Raw genomic sequence first — 19,062 nt, 5'->3', positions numbered from 1 at the left:
GGGCGTTGAGGACGTCCATCTTAAGGAGATGGATGGCACTGTTGGAGCAAAGACTAAACCCATCAAAATGAGCAAGGACCTAGACTCACCTATGTTTCAAACACGGGAGAACATTGGGGCTGCCGAGAACCCCAGTGGACCATGTGACGGAGAGGACGCAAGTCATAGCTAACTAGACCTTGGGGGAGTCCTTTACGTTGACTTGAAGACTCTCAAAGGAATTCTGGTTATTTGCAATGGTGCAGGTGGTGGCTAAGGCAGAGAACTACCGCTCTGTTACTGTTACGGTACCCAATTTGTTCTCTCAGGTCAGTGAGTCCTGAGAAGACACTGGTTATAATAGTAAAAGCAAAGTCAGCTTAGGACTGTTTGAGTCGAGAAGCCAGCTGAAGCCAAAGACTCATCTACAATTCGTTAGTGTACCTGTGTTCTGTTTTCATAAACATTTTATATTTAAATAATTCCAGACATATAGAAAACCAGCAAGAATAGTATAAAACATCCCTGTATAACATTCACCGAGAGTCTGAGAGGCCACACTGATGTAAATAAACAAATAAATAGTAAGTGGGGGGAGTTCTGCCTTACAGCAGAATGCCAGACCACAGATGTAGAAGAAACTATGAACTGAGAGTGTCACTAGGTGACAACCATCGTAGTAACAACCGATTCAGGAGAGAATCATCCATGGAGCCAACAGTGAAGGTTTGATGAGAAACATAGTCTCAGAGTGCCTCACCACAATATAGTAATCTTGTACAAAGGAAAAAAATAGTAACTGCAGTGAGAAATCACTTATCCAAGTGATCAGAGTTAATATTATCAGGACTTGGTGCTCCTGATTGATTTACTGATATCAGTATGGACTTAACGGATTCTCACTTTATTCAATGGTTGTATTAGCTGGCACTGTCAGTATTGGTTGATTTTTTGATGCTCACATTGTCTCAGGTCTGGCCAATGGCATCCCCTTCCAGATGATTCTTGTGCCTTTCACATAAGCCCTTGTTCTCTGAGCACGACCTGACCTCTGACACAAGATATTTGTGAAAGATGGTGGGTGCGTCATCTCTCTTGTTATTACACAGGATTGAAGTAGAGTTAAATTCAGGCTAACTAGATTTTTTACACTTTATCCACGAGAAGGGATTTCAAATCCTAGAAAGTTATGCGTGTGCAGGACCTTAGAGTTTATCTAATCCAACATTTCATTTTCAGATTAGGAGCCTGCAACTCAAAAGCAAAAACTGCTTGTCCAAGGTCTTGCATTCCAAAAGGAACCCATTTTATAAAAACCCTTCAGAATGGACCAGAAGAACAGTGCTACAGAGAGACTCCAGTGTAAGTGAAACCAGTATTAAGTCCAAGCATGTTCTCCAGGGCAGTCTGCAGCATTTGGCTCCTGTGTCTGACCATGATAGCCCAATAAACCATTTTTATTACAACATGCCTAACAGATTTGCCAGCCATCCCCACATTTACAGATGGCCATTAATTTTTTTTCCTAATGTAATGCATTCTACTCACAAAAAAATCCTTACTCGGCATAAATTGTGAGTGTAGAGAGGCAGCATTACAGTTAAACACTGAGAAATAAATGCTCCTCATTATTCCCTCATTTATTATTTCTTGCAGGATTTGAATATATCTTAAAGAGTATCTTTGAAAAAGCCATTCGTTCCCTTACAAGGCTTCAAAACCTCTTGGGGTGCTTTACCTATGCGACCCTCAAGAGGTGCTAGGAGAAGTGGCCCCTGCAATGGAATGGAGGGATTGACATCCCATCACTGACTTCATCGATGCTTTGTCATTACAGGAGGAGTCTCCTGCCACCAAGGAAGACAGACGCTCAGGATATTCTCCATATCCAGAGTTTTCATATTGAAAATTACTGTATTTTAGGGAATTATTCAAAAAAACTATCCAAATAATAAGAGTTTCTATGCAGTAGAAAATGATCAAAACGCAGAAGAGTGCTTTCCAAGGACACACTTCAGGAAAATATTGACTTAGGGACAAGATGTCTAAGGAAGATTGGTGATCTGTGTGCTCCATTTTGCAAGGGGAGGAAAATAAGATAGAAAGTCTTCCAGCATTTCCCTGCAGGCTTTGGTGACTGGGCAGCAAACATCACTCACATACAGTATATTAGTTTCTGTTCATCCATTAGATCAATCTTTTTACAAATACGTACATATTGAATACCTACTAGGTAACAGGGATGCAGGAAAAGCAGGAAAGACACTGTCTGTGATTAGGAGAAAGAGAAAATTTAACAAACAATAAAAGTCAAGGATGCCATTGCTGTTATCAGGGAAGAAAAACAGAGAGCAGACCGAGTCCCTGGGAAGAAAGGAGAGCAGAAGAGTTTCTCTGAACCTGAGTCTTGGATGTGGTGAGTCATTAGCTAAAAGGCTTAACTAGTCTCCCTCCACGTTTTATGGTCATTCAACCAAAAAGAAGAAAAGGAATTTTGAAGTCGATGAGCCCAAGATTCCTAATAAATGGTCGAGCTGGAATCCAGTTCCTGGGGATATGGATCCAGTGCACATTCTTTCCACTGCACCCCCACAGGGAGCCACGGTACTTACTTTCCTTAATTCTTGCAAAACCATTTACTAAGCATCTTTTAGGTACCAAGAGGAGGGAAAATATAAGGAAAGGAGAAGATACAGAACAAATTGGACACGGTCCCCTCCTTCAAAGATAGTTTATATTCTAATTAGGGAAGCAATACACATAATTTCACTTAGAACTGTAATAATGGAAGTGGAAACTAATGTGGGACATTCAAGGAAGAGAGAGGCAATTTTTGGCTGAAATCAGAGAAGGCTCTGCAAAGGTGCCAGCTTGTGAATCTAACCTTAGGACCCTGAGGAATGACCAGACTTCAAATACATGAAGACAAAGAAAATCAGAGTAAGATGCTCATGGTCCAGGGTGGCTAGAACTCAGGGTGCATGTAAGGGAAGACTGAGGGAAAGAGCGGGAGTGTAGATGATGCTGGGCCCTGAGAGTCCTCAGGAGACTCTGTCCAGGGCTGGGTCAGCAATGGGGTCGTCAGGACTGTACTAACAAGCCCAGGTGGAAGACCTAGCCTCAACAACGTGCTAAGGATGTCAAAAAAAGTGGTTGGAGAAGAGCACCCAACTGGGCGAAGACCTGAAACAACATTACAGCAGGCAACTGGAATTCCTAATTGCAACCCAAATACATTTTAAGACATTTTTCACAGCGAGTGCTTTGTCAGGAGTTGCTCAAAAGGGATTATATGAAATAGATGAAGCAGAAAATTACCCAAACTCTGAATCAGTAGGAGAATAGAACAGATTTTAATAGATTTGGCTAAAGGAGAAAGACTAAGTGATAACAGATATGTTCTAAATATATGCTAAATTATTTCTATTAGAAAATATGGATTTCATGATATTTAGTTCATATTTTTTATTTTTTACTGTCAGCAAACATCTTTTAATATCTATAATATGCCAGGAGGTGTTGTTTTGGATGTTGGGGATACAGAGATGAATAAGACAAATTCATTAATTTAACTGGCTCACAGTTGAGTGGGGCACAAAAATAATTTTAAAAAGATCAATTTAAAATGGCAAACTGAAGAGGATAGGGTGCTACAGGAAGAGACCAGTGCATGCTCACTCGAACTTTTCCTTCTGCCTTCACACACCTCTGTACCCTGGGAACTACCTTTCCAATACCATATATATGTAGACATGATAAGCAAGTGCGTCAGTTTAATACAAGGTTATAAATCATTTCACTAGTTCCTCCAAACGTTTTCAAAAATCTCACCTCTTCTGGGCGGTTGAGACAATAACTGTATATGTTTCAATCTGAGATGTCCTCTCTTTCCAATTCTTATAGAATGGTGGGTGGAAAACTGGAAATAATGTAGAAGTTGCAGTCAGACAAAACCAGAATTTCACTGTGGAGGCTCTAAGGAAGCACGTGGCTTTGGACAAATTATTTTACCACCGTGAGCCTCAATCCTTTCACCTGCAAAAGAAAGACAACAGGATTGGTTCCTTGCAAGATTGAAGTGGAGATTAGAAAGGGGATTTGTAAGATGTCTAGAACTGAGCCTAGCACATAGTAAGCACTCAATTCATTGTAATTCTTGTCACTATAATAAAGATCATTTTCCACCTGAGTCAACAATATCTTAGGACATCTCCAATTACCTGGAAACATGTTATGGAATTATCAAGGCAAAAATATTTTTACATTTTACAGTAACATAGAGAGTCCATACAGCACATGGTGCTAAGAAAAGCAAGATCAAATACACACCCTCCCCCCCCACACACACACACACACGAAAGAGGCAGCCATTGTCAAGAATTCGGACTGTCCTGACCTGCAGTCTAGCCTGGATGATAGCCCAGCTGGGGCTGGGCATCAAAGGATGCTGTAAACTGGGAATCATGTGTGCAGGAGGAAATGTTAGAGTCCTGCAGAGGATCTAGGAGCTTGCTGACTTGAGGTGACTGCACTGTGTCCATGCTCGCTATCCCCTCAGCAGATGGTGATAGTCTGAAAAAGAGAGGGCCTAACATTTAGTGTCTGGCCTGCTCATAGGTAACTTCTAAAAATGACAACTGGGGAGAGATTTATGACTCAGAAATTAGATCTTGCTCTTTTCTAAGAAACCCATGAGCTTCAACGGGCTCTGCAAGTAACTTGAAAGAAAGGGCATTTGGAAATATGAATGCCTGAGATCTGTTATACAAGGATAATGAGATAATGATGATAAAACCCTAAATATAAAGAGTATTTGTTCATACATTTCTAGGAAGAAGAAAATATGTCATAAAATTAGAGATAAAATTTCAATCCCTTCAATAGCCGATGAGGAGGGTGAGAGCTCACATACATGAAAACTTCTAGAAGCCAGGCATGTATACCAGTCTGCTCTGTAACACTCATCAAGGAAGTAGCATCCCATAGGTCACACAGCTGGAAAGTGGCTGAATCAAGCTCTAACTGAGGACAGCCTAACTCCAGAGCTCATGTTCTTCCCATTATGTGGATCATTTATCATTCCATAGCATGATACTCTCTTTATCTGTCTCCCCATTACATGGTGCTTCTTATCATTTTTACCCAAGTCTCTGGCACATACTGGGTATTCAATACATTTTGTCAAGTGACTGAATGAATGAGAGCAGCATTATGTATTGGACTATCCATTTGTTTTTGCTGTAATCTATTCTCAACCTTCACTCCCACATTCTCAGCAGGAAGACAAAGCTTTGAGCTCTATAACAGTCTAATTAGAATTTTCTAGCAGGAAAATTTCCCAAAATGTTAATTACTATATGCTTTTACTTTTTTTTTTTCAGTCCATTCCAAGCAGATAGCCAGCCTTTGTGTTCCTTTGCCTCAAATTATGCTGGGGAAAAGAAAAAGAGGTGAGATCTCTTGAAGGAAGTAAGAGAGAGAGGCAAGGATTCTCAGATCTTGGAAGGGGTAGAGATAAGGGATCCTGCAAGTCATAAGGCTCTGTGGCTGGCTTTGCCTTCAGAACCCAAAGTGATGGGGCTTCTATCCGGTGATAAACTTGACAGTGGTGCTGTGAAGGCTGATGGGTTCAGGTTCCCAGGCCACAAACACAGCACAAGAGCCACAAAGTCACAGAGCCACGGAGCCGAGCTTCCTAGTTGTAAGGAACTAGGAGGCCTGGGACAGTTGAGATGTTAATGGTAACCACAATGAACCACAGGTTAGAGGCACTTCCAACGTTGATGGATGCCATGTTCTTGTACAATCCAAAGAAAGTGGAAGAACCCCAATCATCCCTAAAATTCAGCCTAGCAGGATTAGGGCTCAGAGTTTGAATGAATTTATTCAAAGTAAACGTATTAAATTGATCCTTCTGAATTTCAAGATTGATCTCACCATACCTAAACTTATTGAAGAGAGTACATATGGCATCTGAGAAAGGGAGGCGAAAGAGGAGTGTCTTTGGGGACTGAAAACATGGAGGAATAGGCAAGAGGTGCAGTGTTGCCTCAGAAGCAGTAAATGTCCCTGAGTCCTGCAGTGGTAGGAAGGACTCACGGCTAGCTCCCTCATCCCTTACTGAGAGGGCTGGAGCTCCAAGGAAAATGGCGTTCAGTGCTGTCAGACAGGTTAAGCCCAGGCCAGGCGCTCAAGGTCACAGCAAAGATTCCAATGCTGTAAGTGGCACAGACCTGTCAGAGCTTCCAGGCTCAGGGGTCAGGGTCTGTTGGACCAAGAGCATCTCAGTGATACCTAGTGAGTGAGGTCCAGAGGAGCCTTCCAGAATGATTTGCATTCTATAAACCCAAGAGTTTTGCAGTATTGGAAGCCCAATTCTATTACTGCAGCCTAATAATGACTCGCTCTCTTGTTCCCCTCATCTTCACATCATGGAGACTTAGAGTCTGATAGAATCAGATTTAAAGAAAATATCATCACACATCATTTATTGCATAACCTATTTGATGAATCAATACTTATTCTCATTGCAATTAAGTAAGATTTTAGACTTGTGATGTAGGTTCATAACTGCAATAACTGATTTGCTATGCCTGGAGCAAATATTTATGGGGTACTTTACAGTTTACAAAGAAATTACCACCCCTTAAAGGAGGAGGTGTTCTGAGGTTTCACAGAGGAGAGTTATAATCTCTGATGATGCTCTGGGGAAGAGAGACTTGACCACATGGTAAAATAAAAAAAATAATAAGAAGAAGTCAAGATATTTCTAAATTCTGAAGTAAACTGTCCCAGATGTGTCACAATGTTTCTAAAATTTGCATAATGGAAATATTCCTTTTAAAGGGAAGAAATTCCCTCAGACCCCTCAGAAAATATGTTCATGGACCCCAGGACTCCACAAGCCTATTTTAAAAACACAGTCATGTGAAACTAGCCCTATTATAGGAAAATATCTTTCCACTAAGAATTTTTGCTACAAAAGGGAACTTTCATCCTTATAACTGGCAAAACTTTTGTTAAGATTATCACTAAAATGAAAATACATATATTTTTAACTCCCATGAAGAGCACTATGTCTTGAGTTTACATCTGAAGATTCCAGGGGGTCTAAGCTCCTTAATTTGAGAATCCCTGTTCTCAAATGTGGGTGTACACTCACATCTACCCAAGAGGAAATTTCTAGAACCAGTGCCCCTGGAGTTAGACTGATAACCCTGCATGGGCACCAGGAGGAGCCAAAGAAACATTATGACCTGGAGATGACATTCTTGGCAGGCAAGACTTCCCACTTTCTTAGGCCTTCTTCATCATCGACTCCTGCCAAGATATTTTCTAACAACTTAGGAGGAGAGAGAGGGAGGACAGGGCCAGAGGTAGAGTTTGGCATTACCAGTAAATTGGTGACACTTAAAAGCATGGGAGGGGATAGAGCACTTAATTATAGAAATTGGGTTACAAAGAAGACCCGGAGTCACAAGGGACAGATTAAAAGACATGTGGGAAGCAAATCTTCATGGAGGAATGATGTCGGGCACAGCATTTTATTTCTACAGTTTCAGTCTCTTCGTCTGTACCATAAGCACGTGGATGTGGTGTCTGTGAAGATTCATTTGACCGCTGTCTCTCTACAATAACTAATAGTTGGTCTTTGTTCCATGGTTTAAAAAGCATTTTTACATTCATTCTTATTTAATCCTCATAACAACTGGAGATTATAATCTCTGGTTTGTTGATGAAGAAAAAAAGGATCAGAGAAGTTAAACCACAGAGCTAACAGGGTTGGACTGTTGCTATATCTTAGGTCTCTAGGGTTCTGAAGCCTACCCATTTCTCCTACAGAGCAAGGCCTTGGGGTCTAAGGCTTCATAGCAGCTGGGCCTCGTGGAATGGGAAGGGGTGGGGAACAGATGCTCAGATCTCTTGGTCCTTCCCTGTCAATCCACCTTTTCCTGATCCCTCTTACCATTCTTGTCTGGACCCTCCCGCCTGTTGACCCAATTGTCTTTAGGCCAAAGGGATTATTCAAAACAGAGTGGAAAACTCAGATGGTTTTTCATGCCTCTATTCTATTCATTGCTCCCTCCTCCTCACTGTAATCTCTGTGTATTGTTACCCTAGTCCCCCAGGTTGCCAGTCTTGACTGAGCCAGGCTGCGGAAATGTGAGCCTGGTCCTGGAGAATGAGCATCCTATTTCAGAGATAGCCAGCTCATTTCTCCACCCTGAGATTTTATTAGGATAGGGATGGAGGCTGACTGTAAGTGATGCTGCTCTCACGGAACCATCTCTTAATACCCCACAGTTGGTGATTATAGAAACCTATTGAGGGGCAAGCTTCTGATGACATGAATATAGATTAGAGGAAAAAGGTACGGTAAAATCTGAGTTCTATCTAAACTGGCGTGTAAAACTCCATGGAGTAATCGTTACCAAGGATTCTTACTTTCAACAATGTTTTCTTACAGTGCATTAAACCAAGTCAGACTTGCAGTGCTATACCAACAATTGTTTTCTAAAGATTTAGTTTTCCCCAGCCTTGGACCGAAAAAAAAGAAAGATTTGATGAGCCCAGAGTAGATGCATATTTATTCCATCTAAAGCCACGGTGAGGTGATAGAATCTGGTTTTCATTTAAACTAAAATCCTACAAAGTAATAATAATAATGCATCCAAGCACTGTGTGCAATGTTTAATAATTCTCTGAGACTCGTCCCCCAAAATACTGGCAAGAAATGTATACTCTTTTGAAGGAGCTGGAAATCCATCCAGTTCTCTCTATGCTATTCAATTATTGCTTAATGAGGAGTACAGCTATTATAGACCGTGCATCTCTATCATTTCAGCACCCTGGAAACCACAAGTCAAGAAAAACCTCACTGGATGATTCTAGAGTGACAGCAACCACTAAAGGGAATAGCAGTTGCTCTAACTCCGGTGCCAAAATCCCACGGCCAGGAGGAGTGAAGTTGACCTTACAATATGCACAGTTACTGTCTCTTGACAAAAATGTTCTGGTTTCTTCTCAACTCTATGCATGGTAGCCAGGAAGAGAGGTGGGAAAGGAGTAAACAGTTCGGTCTCTGTTCCACAGCACATTGCTCCTGATATTGATTTTTAAGGAAAAATCATTATTTTACACATCCCATACACATTTCATTATCCTGTGATTATAAAATATAGTAACAGCATATTATCATTCTGAAATTATTACAACCTGAAGTTCCCCACTGGCCTGATCAACTAGTGGAAATTTAACAGGGAAATACAAATTTAAAACATCACTGCATATTCACTTGAATGATTAAAATGTATTTTTTTTAAAAAAAAAGAAGAAACTGAAAGTGCCAACAATGCCAAGTATTGGCAAGGATATAGAGCAACTGGAATTCTCATACATTGCTGGTGAGATTTCAAATGGTAGAACCACTTTGGAAAATAGTTTGACAGTTTCGTATAAAATTTCATATATTCTTATTATATGACCTAACAACCCCAAGAAAAATAAAAACGTGTCCACTTAGGACTTGTATATGAATAATCATACCAGCTTTATTCATAACAAAAAAAAAATTGGAGAAAATCCACGCATTCATCAACAGTTGAATAGATTAGTAAATTGCTGTGTATTCACACAATAGAATACCACTCAGCAATAAAATGGAATAAATTACTAATGCCCAGAACAACATGGATAAATATCAAAAACATTATACTGAGTGAAAGAAAAAAGATACAAAATAGTTCATCCTGTATGACTTCACTTATGTGAAATTCTAAGAAACCCAAAACTAATCTATAGAGAGAAAAAGCAGATCAATGATTGCCAGAATCAAGGTAGGAAGGAGTTTGACTACAAAGGGAATGACATAACTTTTTGGGGTGATGGAATATATCAATTGTGGCTGCTCCTCATAGAGCCTATGATGTCCCTTTTGCACTGGCTTCTTGGTTCTATTCAAACAACTGGACAAAGATGACCCCCTGCTCCTAGGAATGGCCTCATGCATCTCTGTGGTTTAGAGTCCTGCCTAACCATCCACCAGCCCAAAAGAGAGAGGAAATTCCTCCCCTCATCTCACATTCCCTCTCCCACCCTCCTCCTCTCCTCTATGCAAGAGCAGCTTCAATATTAACATCCACCATTGGTAAGCCAAAATGAGAAAGATCATCCATTACATTCAAGAGAAAATGAACCAACGTATTGTTTGTGCTGCAAACAATAAGACAATCTCAATAGTTTATGTCCCAAAGCCTAAGTTGTTCAACCTTAACACTGATTCCGTAGTGTGGTCCAAGTCATGTTTCTCCAGCATAGTAATAAAATGAAAGTAAGACATCTACACCTCTCCAGTAAACAAATATTTGTTCAATAGCACCCACACACAAAGTGCTCAAGAGTGCCTGCACAGACACACACACACACACAATCTTCCCAAAAAAGCAATAATATTCTCACAAAGAAAAATCTAAATCTAGACATCAGAAAAAATCAAGTTCTCTAACTGTAGTTAACTCTTCTGCTAGTATATCCAAACTTAGTTAACAAAACACAGGAAAAAAGGAAGATAGGTACAGGAGAGAGAGATGGAAAAGACACACAGAGGCATAAATCCCGGGTGACAAAATACATTAAAAGTTAAAGATATGCAGTTTAGGTGACCCTTGGGCATCAGTGTGATCATGAACACAAACAGAGGTTACCTGGATGATCGAGGATATCAAGACATACAGACAGATGGATATAGATATATCGTGTATACATATTTATAGACAGAGATGATAGATGATATAGAGAGATATATATAATGTCAATATAAAATTTTAAACTGTTAAAGAATTCCTGACTCCCAACAAAATATGTCTACTGACTTTCAGGAGTAGATTCCAGTTTCAGGAACATTTGTTACAGCGGATCTTTTTAAGCATGGGAAAAGAAGATCTCTGTCTCAGTTCCATTGAAATGAAGTTATCACGCATTTCCAACTCCATGAGTAACATACACTACACAGTGGCCTCTTCATGACAAAGCTAAAACAGTCTAAGTTTAAAAGCTGGACATCATCCAGAATTTTAGAAATAGCCAGAGATATGCAGTATCTCAGATAGAATATCAGATTTTTTTTTTTCCCTGTGGCAAAGAAAACATGCCTAGGAAGAAAACTGACATCTGCTGCTCACCTACTAAATGCCAGGCATTTTGTGTGTACACTTCATATATGACCATATGCAATTTAATATAATTCTGTAATTTAGCAACCAAAAGTTAGCAACCAGTAACCAAGAGTGGTAATTTGAAATTATCTTTCACTATTACAGAAAATACAGATGGAATTTAAAAATCTGGGGGGAAGATGCAAACCAGCTAACTCTCATAGCTTCTATATTTCCATAAAGATTTATTTTTTGTGTGGTATGTTTTATGAAGTTCTGTTTTTCCCATTAGGCAGTGAGCTCCATCAGGACACTGGTCAGAGCTGGGTTTTGCTCACCATTGCATCCCCAGTTCCCAGCACATGGACTTTGTGTAGTAAAGACTCAACAAATCATTGCTAACTAAATGAATGAACAGACTGTTGTTGATTTTCTCCACATTTCTTGTATTCATAGGATACATTGATTTTCTCAGTTTCTCAGTTTCTCAGTTTGAGGAAACAATCCTTAAACACTTCTCTGTGGAAACAGAAGGCAGAATATTAGTGAAAACACCTGAAAACTGAACTATAGACTTACGAGCAGGACCTAAAAATAGTTTCCTCTGATAACTGCTTCATCTGACAAATGTTAGGCTCTGTAAAGCCTCTCTCTTGTAGACACGGGGCAAACCAACATGTTCACAGTTGTCAAGTAACACTCTTAGCTACACTTAAGTGGAACAAAACCTGACAGTGAGACATGGTTGAATCTAAGTCCTGATTACATAATATCTCCTAGAAAAATGAGTACTTTCCAGATAATCTTGAATGTCAAAGCTAGAGCTATGAACATAATTATAGATGATATTTTTGTTCACCTGCTTTACATTAGCAATAAGTAATAGTCTCATGCAGAAAATGATTCAATTTTTATAAGAGAAGGAGGGAAATAGCTTACAGTATTGAAAGACAATATGAGTACCATTTCTTCTTCCATTTCTGCTATCCTGTGCTCCTTGGTGGTAAAGATTTAATTCAGACCTGGGTCCCCAGGAATATATGACTTGTAGTCTTGAGGAGAGAACGAAGATGGATCACTACTGAATCATTTGGTGGATTCAATAGTCTTACTAAATTGACTTAGCTGACAAAGAGCTTAACAAAAATAATAACAACACATACAATAATAAATTTCAGTTAAAATGTATGGAATGTTTTCTATGGACCAAGCACTATTCTAGGTGTTGAAGAAAAAGCAGTGAATACAGCAGGGAAAGATAAAAACAGTACTCATGGAACCTGCCTACAAGCCATACAAAACTTTCCCCCATGATTACACATGCTCACCATAGCTCTGCGTTGGGGCTCTAGATGAATTCGAGAGAAAATGGGAAGGAAAGGTTGTCCTTAATAATTTTCAAAATAGAGAGTAGGGAAACGAATCTCCAATCTCTTCTAGTAACCCTGCATCTCAAAGCCATTTAATCATCTATGGACACTTTTAAGCACATGGCTATTTCCTACACTTTAAATTTATTAGGACAAGGAATAAAAAAAATAAAAACCCTTTGTTGAAAAAAGAATGAGGTCTACTGCTTATAGTCTGGAAACCAAAGGCTAATTTTTAGTGGCATGATTTTAGTTGCTAAATCAAATGGTTCATTCGCAGCTCTCATATTTTATTGACCCAGCAGCAACATTTGAAATAGTGGATCACATCCTCACCTTGATGGACTTTCTCCACTTGGCTCTCAGAACATCTCACTCTCTTTGTTTTCCTTTTATCCCCATGATCATTTCTTCTCAGTTTCTTTTGATGAGTCCTTCTCGTATTCTTGAACTCTTTAAAATAGCAATGCCCTAAGGCTCAGTCCTAAGTATTCTATTTTTTATTCCACCTAAATCTGTTGGAGACCTGCTACACCCCTGTGGCTTTAAATACCAACTATGGAGTCTTACACAGTAGTTGGTAGCAAATTTATCCCTCCACTATAAACAATAAAAATATTTGAACAAAATATATAAAACAATTTTTTATAAGCATTGGACAGCAAGTAATGCTGGGCTACACTACTTGAGAGAAGGAAATTGAATGAGATGAGTGGCATATTTACTTATCCTTTCCCCATGGAACAGTTCCCAAAACAGCCCTGCAGGAAAATAGAGGCCAGACAGAGAACAGCAAGCTGGTGATAGAAACATAGATCTAGGCTTGGAGGAGTAACATATCTAAGACTTAGAGGATAGGACAAAAGAGAGGAGGAAGCCACAGAGAAGGATCCCAAAATTTCTGCATACAGTGCCCCTTTGGTCTCTGGTAATGTCTGTACTACATCTATGCAGAGGAACGTTCCAGGAGGCTGAGATGGGAGCAGATCCTAGGAGGCTGAATACTGAAGAGAGAGTTCAAGATCACACAGCTCTTGAGAGATGTTGGGGTATGGGCCCAGCAAACCTCAACATTAGCAAACAACACAGTATTTAATTGTGACCAAAAAAAGACAATGCCCCAGTAATAATCACCACATGCTAAGAGTGAAAACCATGTTCTAGGACAAAGGGATTTATTCAGAAACATCTACTCCAAGATACCTCCAAAATGAAGGTCAGTTCAAAGCAGTTAGATCAAAGTAGTCTGCCACAAATTTAACTGCTTGTCAGATAAAAACTCAATATTTTTTGGAAGAAAATAACATAATTCAGAGACTCTACAACACTTTATACATAATGTCTGATATATAATTGAAAAATAACAGCCATTTGAGGAGAAAAGAAAAAGTGACTGATAATCAAGAGATAATATCATCAATGGAAGTGTACAAAGAGACGATCTTGTTATTGGAGTTAGCACACAAGCACTTTAGAGAAAAAAATATTTAGAGAGAATAGAGGAAAAGATGGACAGAAAGTATCAAAGGATGGACTATTTTAATAGAGAATATGAAACTATGACAAAGAATTTTAAAAAATTCCAGAACTACAAAATGTAATTTCTGAAATTAAGAACACATTAGATTGATTTAACAACAGATTAGACAGGGACAAATATAATGTTAGTAAACTAGAAGACAAGTCAATAGGAAATATTTAGACTGAAACACACAGAGGGGGAAAAAGCAATAGGAAAACAGAAAACATCATAAGAAATATGTGAGACACAGTTGAAATGATTAACATATATGTGAATAAAGTCCTAGAATGAGAAAGGGGAGACAATGGGACAAAAGCAAGCAGTATTTGAAAAAATTATGGTCAACTATTTTCCAACTCTGATGAAAGACATCAACACACATCTGGAGATAAATATACATATAAAAGACACATATGCGTATGTATATATATATAAAGAGAGAGAGAGGGAGAGAGAGATCATTGTAGCCAAAGTGCTAAGACCAGAGAGCTAAACAAAAATAAAATATTAAAAGCATCTACAAAAAGGAGAGACATTGCCATTGTCATCAGTGGAAACCAAGAAGATTGAGGCTAATTTTATGAAAGAAACTATGAAAGCCCAAAGACAACGGAATGAAATCTTTAACGTGAGGAGAGAAGTGGAAGGGAGGCTGTAAACCTAGAAATCTACAATCAGCAAAACTATCTTTAAAAATGAAGGCGAAATAAACATGCTTTCATTGGAGTGACAAAAATCTTCTGTATCTTGACTATATCACTATCAATATTTTGGTTGTGATATTACGTTCCAGTTTTGTAAGATGTGAGCTTTAGGGAAACAGGGAAAATTGTACATGGGATCTCTCTGTATTATTTCTTACAACTGCATGTGAATCGACAATTATCTCAAAATAAAAACTTTAATTAAAAAGCTTTCAGAAAAACAAATGCTGAAATATTTGATGCCAGCAAACCTGAACAACAGGAAATATTAAAGGAAGTTTTTAGGATTAAGAAATATGATTCCATCTGGAAACACAACAATGCAAGAAGGAAGGTACAAGTCGAGAGAGAGTAAACATATGGGTAAATGTAAAAGATTATCAGTTATTTTAAGCAACAATAACAACAATGTTTTGTGCAATTTCTAGAATATGTAAGAGAAAATTTTAAAAAATAATAGCAGTATAATACTAACAGTGTAAACTGGATGCATTTTGTAATTTAGATGACATTCACTGAAAGAATTATGCTAAAAGTTATCACAATAAAGCTAATAGAAGAGACAAATTGATTAATCATAATTTTAAAAACTTGATGAATCCAAAAGAAAACTTAAAAGGAGGACCACATAAAAAATAGAAATGAGATAAAGAGAAAGTAAATAGCAAGGTGTTAGACTTAAATCCAACCATAACAGCAATTACATTTAATATAAACAAATTAAATACTCCAAATAAAAGAAAATATTTACAGAACTGATTAAAAAAATAAAACAAAATAACTCTGCTTGCAAAAAGCGTGGCCTGCTTTTCCCATGATCGGCTCGGTGTGATGGACGTTCCCCTGTGGGTGAGTGTGGACAAGAAGATGGAACGGCCTCTTTCCCTTGACTTCCAATCAAGGGACACAGCATCTCCTTGAGAGGGGCAGGCCACCAGCGTTTCTACTTCCCCCCAGCTCCATGTGGCAGACACTAAATTCCATGTAAGGGGGGCAGAGAGGTTGGGGACTCCCTTTCTCTACCCAGTCCCATGGGGCAGGGGCTCTACCTCAGGTGCAAAATGCTGTGCCCCAATTGCCATTGTTCTAGTTCATTGTTGAGTGAGGATCCCACAGCAGGAGACGCAAGTCAAGAAGACCAGAGACTATTCCCTCTACTCAGAGACCAGCTCATAAAGCTGGGGTGTCATTTCAAGAGAAGCCGACCACTGGCCCAGCCCTCAGCTCTGGAGTAGTGGCTCAGAGATTTTGCCCAGAGGGAAAGGCAGGCCCACCTAATAGGAAGATCAGAAGTCCTCCCCAAAGAAATTGCCTTTATTCGGGACAAAGTGTGTGAAATGCAAGCCTAAAGACTTTCTCAAAAACAATGGAGATTTTGGTGGTAAGCAATTAAGAAGAAGCCAGTAACCCCATGAGAGCAAAGAGAGAAGCCATAAGCCACCTAGTTTACCAGAGAGAATCAGGCAAGGAAACAGCCAGGAAGGGCTCTCCTGATGTCAGAACAAACCCCACATACTGGCCTCTAAAATAGCACTGCAAAGGGGCCCAGGTTTAATCAAATTAGACTGCAGAGCAATATATGCCCCAGGACATTGTTGAAAACAATAATCAGTCAGCAATTAGTGGAGCTTAAGAGCTAGGTGTGATACTCAAAGCAGCAGATGGCTTAACAGAGAGATGAGGGAAAAAGACAGTTGAAGAGAGCCCTCCTAAAATCACTGCCATCTCTGGGAGACTGTCCTGTCCTCATGCCCAAGGCTGAGCCCCCAGTAGAGGGATATCAGGGGCTTCACATTGTGTGACAAATAGACTTTGTTGAAATAGTCTATCTGGGTCACTAGGCAAATACATAAGCAAATAAAGCAATAAGCCCTGGGGTTGGGGTGTGGGTGAAGAATAGGAATCAGTATCTAGCATTGCTGAAATATATTATCTAAGATGTTCACTGTTTAATTAAAAGAAATATGAAGCATGCAAAGAAACAGGAAAGTGTGACCCATACTGCCCCTTAAGGAACAATGCTGTTGGATGGATCATTCAGTTGACATTGAAATTACCTTTCACTATAGAAGACCTAGGAGCAGAGACAAAGCCTGTAAGCCTCAAATATTCATGAAACCCTTGCAATTTTCTAGATGTGTTCGTCTGTATGCTCTGCTCCGTATTTCTTGTTTAATCTGACTTTCTCTTTTTTATGAATGCAAAATGTGTGTATGATAACATTTATCATATTAGAAAGACCTGTCCATCATTCTTTACCTTCTTCCTTATAATACATGCATTGGATATTTTTAAACTTGTGCCCCAAATTTGAGATCCTGATTTCAACATTCATCGATTTTCTAAAGGCCATTCTTCATCGCTTTTAGCCTAACTTTGTGCTTTCCACCCATTTCATTCTGTCTGTCGAACATTTGCACTAATCTATCAGGCGTGCCATATTGTTCAAACAGAAAATTGAGATTTATTGTTTGACAAGTATGAATTAGGTTAGGAGGATTATAGAGCAGAGTATTAGAAATGAAGATTATCCTATAAACTCTGAAACATAGATTCACCACAGGTATTAAAATAATAATAAATTTATCTTTGGTAGACATTCTTTATTCGTCACATTCATCTTCATAATTACCTGATAATATATCATGCCCGTTTGCGTTTGAGGACACCAAGGCTCAGTGTGTTAAGTGACCTCCCCAAGCTATACATCTTGTTGTGATTAAGGTTGCTACTCACTTTGTCCATTTTAAAATCCCTTGCTCTTCTCAAGCTGCCAATCTCATAACAAACCTCTGCTCAGAATATCTTTTCTGGCTTCTTCGTGATTACTGATCCCTTTCTTAAAGACCTCAGTATTGTCACTACAGCCTTTGTAGGACAACAATGCTGCCAGCCTCTGATAAGCTTCTATGCTCAGTTCTCAATCATCGTCTCAGATGCCGTATTTGTGTGACCCAGATACGCATTTCAGTTCCCTGATATGCTTCTAATCTGCAATTCCAACAGATTGTAAATCCCAACTATTGCATTGCTACTGGCATATCCAGCCCCTCCACGGAGCTTAATGAATTATGATAATGTCTAACATATGACAGAGCAACTTTAAAAAAAAGATTACATTTAAATATTTACCAAATAACAGCAACATCCTGAGTATATCAAATACCTCTTAGACACAGGAAAATGTTTTTGGCAGTATCACTGAACACAGTATTTTAAAAATCTAACAGCTGGGATGAGGATATCCAACATCACTGTTACAATGACGAGGGCTGTTATGTCACATCAATGAGAGACTCTGAGCAGCCAAAACAGCAGAATTATTACAGAATTTTTTTAAATAGAAAGGACCTTGGCCATGATCTGCCTTAGGACTTTCTCACTAAAGCTTGGGAAATTATGCTCCAAAGAGAAACAAAGGGACCTTCAACTAATGAGTGACAAGGTAGGATTAGAAAAGCATTTTTTTGATTTGTGCTCCCTCCAACCCTGTACCCCCTCCTGGTCATTCTATCATCCACACAGCTCCCACAGTTTATCTTGGATATAAGGGGGATGTGATGTCCCTCACTTGCTTAAAAAACTTTGATGATTACTTATATTTCATGGAATGAGTACAAACTCCTTAGCATGACTATCCAAAGCCTCCACAATCTACCTCAATAGGTCGTGTTATCACCAGATACTTTTCTCCCACTGCACTTTTTGGGAGCCACAGCTTAGTTATAGTTTCCTGAATGCTGGTAGTAATTCCTTTCCTCTGCCTGGTTAATCTCCTAATTTCCATCTTTTTCTTCCCTTTACTCAGCCAAAATATCTATTATTGTATACATGTCTGCCTTCCCATCTAGACTGTTAATTGTTTGAAGGCAAGAATCAAATCTTAAGAGATTCTTTAGTCTCTTCTAAATTGAGCAGAGCTTCTAGAAGATAGTAGACATTCAAATAGTAGAAAGTGTAAATGGGCCTTTCACCTTGAAGAAAAAACTGGGATGAATGCAATTGCTGTTCTGTCAATCTCACACATTTTCCCACTACCCTCACCCCGATTTCCATTCTGAGCAGGTCCCAGATGAGAGGGTACCACCTTTAATTCTATTCCCTTGGTGACTAAACAGGATAGAGTATGGACATAATTGAAAAAAGCCTGACCTGCAAACTGAGCCAGGTGGGACCAAGACAGAGCAGTCAACTACTACTGCCAGGCCTATGCCACCAAGTGCCTATGACCCCAAGGAGAGCTCCCCAATACTAGATTGTTTCCAGAGGTAAGAGAAAGTCTAAAGTTTGCTTTAGTTTGGAAATTAAACAATATTAGGTGTCCTATTACCAGT

Source organism: Ceratotherium simum, chromosome 11 (genome assembly GCF_057802395.1).
Source record: "Ceratotherium simum simum isolate JZ-2026a chromosome 11, ASM5780239v1, whole genome shotgun sequence".
Taxonomy (NCBI): Eukaryota; Metazoa; Chordata; class Mammalia; order Perissodactyla; family Rhinocerotidae; genus Ceratotherium; species Ceratotherium simum.
The sequence above is the reverse complement of the archived record's forward strand: the minus strand, read 5'-3'. Positions refer to the sequence as shown.